The sequence below is a fragment of the Macaca nemestrina genome (genome assembly GCF_043159975.1).
Source record: "Macaca nemestrina isolate mMacNem1 chromosome 10 unlocalized genomic scaffold, mMacNem.hap1 SUPER_10_unloc_1, whole genome shotgun sequence".
Classification (NCBI taxonomy): Eukaryota; Metazoa; Chordata; class Mammalia; order Primates; family Cercopithecidae; genus Macaca; species Macaca nemestrina.
The window spans coordinates 195,508-203,091 of record NW_027257570.1 but is presented as its reverse complement, the minus strand read 5'-3'; the positions used below and the strand labels follow the sequence as shown (position 1 = coordinate 203,091).

General features: G+C 42.2%; 1 pseudogene; it reads left to right on the top strand.

The window, feature by feature from the left end:
* The first annotated feature begins 413 nt into the window (after positions 1-413).
* On the top strand, positions 414-4,698 carry LOC139361120 (zinc finger protein 669-like; annotated as a pseudogene).
* Positions 4,699-7,584: the final 2,886 nt, after the last annotated feature.

Below are 7,584 nucleotides of genomic sequence, written 5' to 3'. Positions count from 1 at the left end.
AATTTGCACTGAGAAGAGGAAATAAAGTCCTCTCAAGGAATATTAGCATGTCATGGACTTAAAAACAAGCAATAAAAACAAATAAGAGTCACTGTAAATTTCTTTCTTTTTAGAAAAATTTCACCCAAAATGTAACGTACTTCAGTGTAGCAGTCAGTGTTTGGAAAACAGTTTACTTGAAAATAGTACTACAAAATTGTGTATATGAATCTTACTATGTTGGTCATAGCCATGCAGGTGGTAGCTGTGTTTTCAGTAGTAACCCATTTACTTTCACATAATTCGGTCATGGCAAAAAAAAAAAAAAAAAAAATGCATTTTCCCTGGTATTGGCAGCAGTGTAAGTCCAAGACCTATTAATAAGTAGAAAGTTACTAAACCAAGCAATAAAAATGTGCTTGTCATTTTTTTACAGAAATCATATGGCACAGAGACTGTGTGAAAGCAAAGAAGGTAGTCAGTATGATGGACAAGTTGTCAGCCAAATTCCAAATCTTGATCTGAATGAGAACATTTCTACTGGATGAAAGCAATGTGAATGTAGTATTTGTGGAAAAGTCTTTGTAGGTCATTCCCTCCTTAATAGGCACATCCTAGCTCACTCAGGATACAAACCATATGGGGAGAAGCAATATAAATGTGAACAGTGTGGGAAATTCTTCGTTTCTGTTCCAGGTGTTAGAAGACACATGATAATGTACAGTGGAAATCCAGCTTATAAATGTACGATATGTGGGAAAGCTTTTCATTTTCTCAATTCAGTTGAAAGACATCAGAGAACTCACACAGGAGAAAAACCCTATAAATGTAAACAATGTGGTAAAGCGTTCACTGTTTCCGGTTCTTGTCTAATACATGAATGAACTCACACTGGAGAGAAACCCTACGAATGTAAGGAATGTGGGAAAACATTCAGATTTTCTTGTTCTTTTAAGATGCATGAAAGGACTCACACTGGAGAAACACCCCATAAATGTACCAAATGTGATAAAGCCTTCAGCTGTTCCACTTCCCTTCGTTACCATGGAAGCATTCATATTGGAGAGAGACCCTAGGAATGTAAACAATGTGGCAAAGCCTTTAGTCGATTGAGTTCCCTTTGTAACCATAGAAGTACTCATACTGGAGAGAAAGCCTATGAATGTAAACAGTGTGACCAAGCCTTCAATCGCCTCAGTTCCCTTCACCTCCAGGAAAGAATTCATACTGGAGAAAAACCCTATGAATGTAAGAGGTGCGGTAAAGCCTACACTCGTTCCAGTCACCATACTCGCCATGAAAGGAGTCATGATATAGAGGCTGCGTGTAGTGACTCAGCCTATAATCCCAGCAATTTGGGAAGCTAAGGTGTGTGTATTGCTGGAGCCCAGGAGTTCATAACTAGCCTGGATTAAAACAATGTGAAACAACCTGGGCAACATGGTGAAACCCTGTCTCTACAAAAAATAAAATAATGCCAGGCACGGCGGCTCACTCCAGGTACTCAGGAGGCTGAGGCAGAAGAATGGCGTGAATCCAGGAGGCGGAGCTTGCAGTGAGCCGAGATTGCACCACTGCACTCCAGCTTGGGAACAGAGTGAGATTCCATCTCGAAAGAAAGAAAGAAAGAAAGAAAGAAAGAAAGAAAGAAAGAAAGAAAGAAAGAAAGAAAGAAAGAAAGAAAGAAAGAAAGAAAGAAAGAAAGAAAGAAAGAAAGAAAAGAAAAGAAAGAAAGAGAGAAAGAAAGAAAGAGAGAAAGAAAGAGAGAAAGAAAGAGAGAAAGAAAGAGAGAAAGAAAGAAAGAAAGAAAGAAAGAAAGAAAGAAAGAAAGAAAGAAAGAAAGGAAAGAAAGAAAGAAAGAAAGAAAGAAAGAAAGAAAGAAAAAGAAAGAAAGAAAGAAAGAAAGAAAGAAAGAAAGAAAGAAAGAAAGAAAGAAAGAAAGAAAGAAAGAAAGAAAATAATTAGCTGGGCATGGTGGCACATTTCAGTTGTCTTAGTTCTTTTTCAAGGACATAAAAAGCCACGGGGGGTTGGGGGGAAATCCTGTGCATGCCGATCACGGGGTCAGGAGATCGAGACCATCCTGGCCAACATGGTGAAACCTCGTCTCTGCTAAAAATACAAAAATTAGCTAGGTGTGGTAGCGTATGCTTACAATCCCAGCTACTCAGGAGACTGAGGCAGGAGAATCGCTTGAACCCAGGAGGCGGAGGTTGCAGTGAGCCGAGATTGTGCCATGGCACTCCAGCCTGGCGACAGAGTGAGACACCATCTCAAAAATAAATAAATAAATAAATAAATAAATAAATAAATAAAGCCCCTGGAATGTAAGAAATGTGGTAAAACATTTACTCTTTCCCATTGCCTCAAAAACATGAAAGAGCTCACACTGCAGAGAAACCTTAAGAATGTAGGAAATGTGGTCAAGCCTTCAGATTTTCCTGTTTTTGAAGATTTGGGAGGACTCAGAGTGGAGAAAAGCCTTTTTAATTTTAAAAATTTTAAAAATTTTAAAAATTTAAATTTGTGGTAAGGCCTTCAGTTGTGTTAGTTCCATTTGAAGACATCAGCTCATTCCTGAGAAAAACCCTATGAATGTCCCGAATGTGGGAATGTTTCATTTCCCTCATACCCACTGAAGGACATATGAAAATGCACATTGTAGCTGGCTGGACCTTGTAAATACAAGAACGTATACAGGATTAAAACTCTAATAGTTTAGAAACTGCAAGAATATTTTCAGTTTTCAGATTTACTTGAAAAGTCATGTGAAAACTCCCACTGGAAAGAAGTTCTATAAGTGAAGCTTTTCTAATTTGGAAAGCCTGATGCAAATTAATTATCGTGCAGTGCTTGAAAAAAATGTATGAAATTTAACATAAGTTACAAGTGTATTGTTTTTATCAGTGGCTCATTCTTAAAGAGTCTTGAGTATGCATTTCATCTTGTTTTGCAGGGAAACCTTGAGGTGAGAGTTCTGTCAATGCTCTTTAAGCAGTAGTACTTGAATTTCAGAGATAATGATATTTTCTTAAGTTTGTTGGTAGAATGTTTGTCTCTTCATTTGATAATGTGCTGGATTCATGGTTGAATTTTGATGTTTTTCTAATATGTAAATAAGTTTAATTTTTTTTTTTTTGAGATGGAGTCTCACTCTGTTGCCCAGGCTGAAGTGTGGTGGTGTGATCTTGGCTCACTACAACCTCCGCCTCCTGGGTTTAAGTGATTCTCCTGCCTCAGCCTCCTGAGTAGCTGGGACTACAGGTGCCCACCACTACGTCCAGCTAATTCTTTGTATTTTTAGTAGAGACAGGGTTTCGCCATGTTGGCTATGCTGGTCTTGAACTCCTGACCTCATGATTTGCCCGCCTTGGCCTCCCAAAGTCCTGGGATTGCAGGCATGAGCCACCGCACCCGACCAGATAAGTTTCATTTGTATGTATTGTCCTCTGATTAATGGACCAGTGAACAATGATTGTGAATTGTTAGGATTGTCTTACTAGCCTCATTTGGCAAATTTTGGTTATCCCTTGTCCATTACACATATTCCACCATTTTTTATTAAAGGAAAAACTACTCTTGATGTAAAGATGTTTATTTTTTGCTAATAATGAGTTGGTATTAATTCCTAAGTACATAAACTTTACCATAGAGTATCATCTCGTGAGTTCTTTGCATCTGTTGCCCTTTATTCTTTATTATTTCTGTCGTTATTTGGATCGTTCACTTTGAATGAAGGAGAGAGAATTGAAATAGGACAATATGTTGCAACCAATCAGAGGGAAGAAACATTCAGTCTCTCAGTCACATATGATAGTGTTGGGCTTTTCATGGATGCCTTTGGTATTGTAGTAGATAGTATTACACCATTATGGTATTATAATTTATATACTGTATTTTATAGTATTACAGTCTTACCAGTCAGTGTCACGTGATTCAGTTCCCTACCAACCAACAGACAAGCCAATCACATCCTCCTGTAGGAACAAAGGAGCATGCTCGGCCGGGTGCGGTGGCTCACGCCTGTAATCCCAGCACTTTGAGGGGCTGAGGCGGGCGGATCAGGAGGTCAGGAGTTTGAGACCAGCCTGACCAACATGGTGAAATCCCATCTCTACTAAAACTACAAAAATTAGTCGGGCGTGGTGGCATGTGCCTGTCCTCCCAGCTACTCAAGAGGCTGAGGCAGGAGAATCTCTTGAACCCAGGAGGCAGAGGTTGAAGTGAGCTGAGATTGTACCTTTACACTCTGGCCTGGGTGACAGAATGAGATTGTCTAAAAAAAAAAAAAAGAAACCATTACAATGAACACATTTTTGCCAATGAGAAATAAACTTGTTTATTCCATGTTTTCAGGGTTCAATGAACTCTTGGAAAGCATTTTCTGCATCCTGCTGGTTGTGTAAGTGTTTTCCCCGCAAAAAGTTGTCAAGATGCTTAAAGAAGTGGTAGTTGGTTGGCGAGAGGTCAGATGAATATGGCAGATGAGGCAAAACTTCATAGCCCAGTTTATTCAACTTTTGAAGCCCTGGTTGTATGACATGTGGTCAGGCGTTGTGCAGAACTGGGCCCTTCCTGTTGACCAGTACTGGCTCCAGATGCTGTAGTTTTCTGTGCATCTCATCGAATGGCTTGGCATACTTCTCAGATGTAATGATTTCACCAGGATTCAAAAACTGTAGTGGATCAGAAGACCAGCAGCTGACCACCAAACAGTGACCATGACCATTTTGGTGCAAGCTGGACTTTGGGAAGTGGTTTGGAGCTTCTTCTCAGTTCAACCACTGAGCTGGCTGTTGTATGAAATCCACTTTTCGTGGCATGTCATAATCTGATCAAGAAATGGTTCATTGTTGTTTCACTGAATAAGAGAAGATGGCACTTGAAAAGGATGCTTTTTAAAATATTTGGTCAGCTCATGAGGCACCCACTTATCAAGCTTTTCCAACTTTCCAACTGGCTTCAAATGCCAGATGACCATAGAATGGTCGACATTCAGTTGTTTGCCAACTTCTCGTGTGTCTGTAAGAAGATCAAATTCACTGGTTGCTCTCAATTGGTCGTTATCAACTTCCGGCGGCTGCCCTCTACGCTCCTCATCTTCAAGGCTCTCGCCTCCTTTGCAAAATTTCTTGAACCACTGCGCTGTACATTACTTAGCAGTTCCTGGGCCAAATGCGTGCATATTGTGAGTTGTCTCCCCTGCTTTAGGACCCATTTTGAACTCAAATAAGAAGGTTGCTTGAATTTGCTTTTTGCCTGACATCATTTCTATAGTCTAAAATAAATAAGTCATTAGAAAAAAAAAAAAGACAAGAAATGCCAATTAAAATGATGAATAACATAACCACATTTATTTAAGAGTGTATTCCAGTATCAAACAGCAAATTCCAAGAATGCAAAAACTGCCATTACTTTTGTACTCACCTTATAGTAATTTGTGTGATTTCTTCTTTTCTTTGTTAGCCTGGCTTGATAGTGACCAATTTTGTTGATCTTCATGAAGAAACAGTTTTGTTCTATTGCGTTCTTCTGTTGATTTTCTGTTTTCAGTGCCATTGACTTCTCATCTTGTTCTTATTTCTTTTGAGTGAATTTGGCTTATATTGTTCTTTTTCTTTTTCTTTCTTCTTTTTTTTTTTTTTTTTTTTGAGGCTTAGTTTCTCTCTGTCGTCCAGGCGACCTTGCTCTGTCGCATGAGGTCAGGAGATCAAGACCATCCTGGCTAACAAGGTGAAACCCCGTCTCTACTAAAAATACAAAAAATTAGCCGGGCGTGGTGTCAGGCGCCTGTAGTCCCAGCTACTCAGGAGGCTGAGGCAGGAGAATAGCATGAACCCAGGAGTTGGAAATTGCAGTGAGCCGAGATCGTGCCACTGCACTCCAGCATGGGTGACAGAGCAAGATTCCGTCTCAAGAAAAGAAAAAAAAGAAAATGTATTAGCTGGGCATGGCGGTGCATGCCTGTAATCTCAGCTATTCGGGAGGCTGAGGCAGGAGAATTTCTTGAACTGAGAGCCGGGAGGCAGAGGTTGCAGTGAGCCGAGATCATGCCACTGCAGGCCAGTGTGGGCTACAGAGCGAGACTCTCTCTCAGAAAAAAAATAATAATAATAACATATATATATACACACACACACACAGACACACACACATTTTTACATATATATATATATGAAGTATATCCTATGAGAGTAGGTGTTCCAGAAAACCTCATTTACACACAGAATCTGAATGGGGGCCCATGTCACACCCGCCATTTTTTCATCTTTGCGGCTGGGCGTTTCTCCTCTTCTCTGCTGGACTCTGCTGTTTCCCACAAGGTCTTCAGATAGTCTGCCCTGAATCCTACAACTAGGAGATGAGAAACACAGAGTGACACCAGCAGGAGAACATAAACATGCGGTGATAGTTGTCCTCCTCCTGCAGAGTCCAGTGCAGCTGGTGCCCTAGCTAAGCCTGGGGGCCAGCATGCCCGATGGTAGTCTGGGAATGCTGCAGTCAGGGTCCCCACAATGGGCACCCAGCCTGTGCCCTTGCACTCTGCATGACCGTGACCATTGTCACCTCAAAGTCCCTGGGTACAGATCAATGCATCCTACCAGAGCTGCATGTGAGGAAGGACCACGTGAGTCCCGGGAAAGAACTGAGGCCCTGCAGGGGGAGGTGGCTAGGACCAAGACCTGATACCTATGTGGAGAATCGTCTGTGGGTGTGAGTGGCACTGTGGCGTCAACTCCCGGGTTCTGCTGCTCCCCCTCCTCAAAGATTAGGTCCTGAGCTGGGGCTGGCGTGTGTGTGGCACCTGGAACTGTAGGGCCACCACCCATGTGTGAGGCCATCATGGGGACCTGAACACGGTGTCGTCTGCAGACCCCACCCGTCCATTGGCCCCAATTCCTGGCCAGCTTCTGCCAAGGTGAGAGGGTGGAATTTGGAAGGTGGGTGTAAGCTGAAGCCTCTCCCCCAGTGGCTGACGTACAGGGTGACACTCTCTGTGTGGGGGAAAGAGAGATCAGACGGTTATTGTGTCTATGGAGAAAGACGAAGACATAAGAAAGTCCATTTTGATCTGTACTAAGAAAAATTCTTCTGCCTTGAGATGCTGTTCATCTGTAACCCCAGCCCCAATCCTGTGCTCACAGAAGCATGTGCTGTGTTGACTCAAGGTTGAATGGATTTAGGGCTGTGCAGGATGTGCCTTAGTGAAAATGTGTTTGCAGGCAGCATGCTTGATAAAAGTCATCACCATTCTCCAGTCTTGAGTACCCAGGGACACAGTGCACTGCGGAAAGCGTCAGGGACCTCTGCCCAAGAAAGCCTCGGTATTGTCCAAGGTTTCTCCCCACTGAGGCAGCCTGAGATATGGCCTCCTGGAAAGAGAAAGACCTGACCATCCCCCAGTCCGACCCCCATAAAGGGTCTGTGCTGAGGAGGATTGGTGAAAGAGGAAGGCCTTTTTGCCCTTCAAGAGAAGGCATCTGTCTCCTGCTCATCCCTGGGAATGGAATGTCTCGGGGTAAAACCTGACCATACATTCTATTTACTGAGATAGGAGAAAACCGTCTTATGGCTGGAGGTGAGACATACTGGCGGCAATACTGC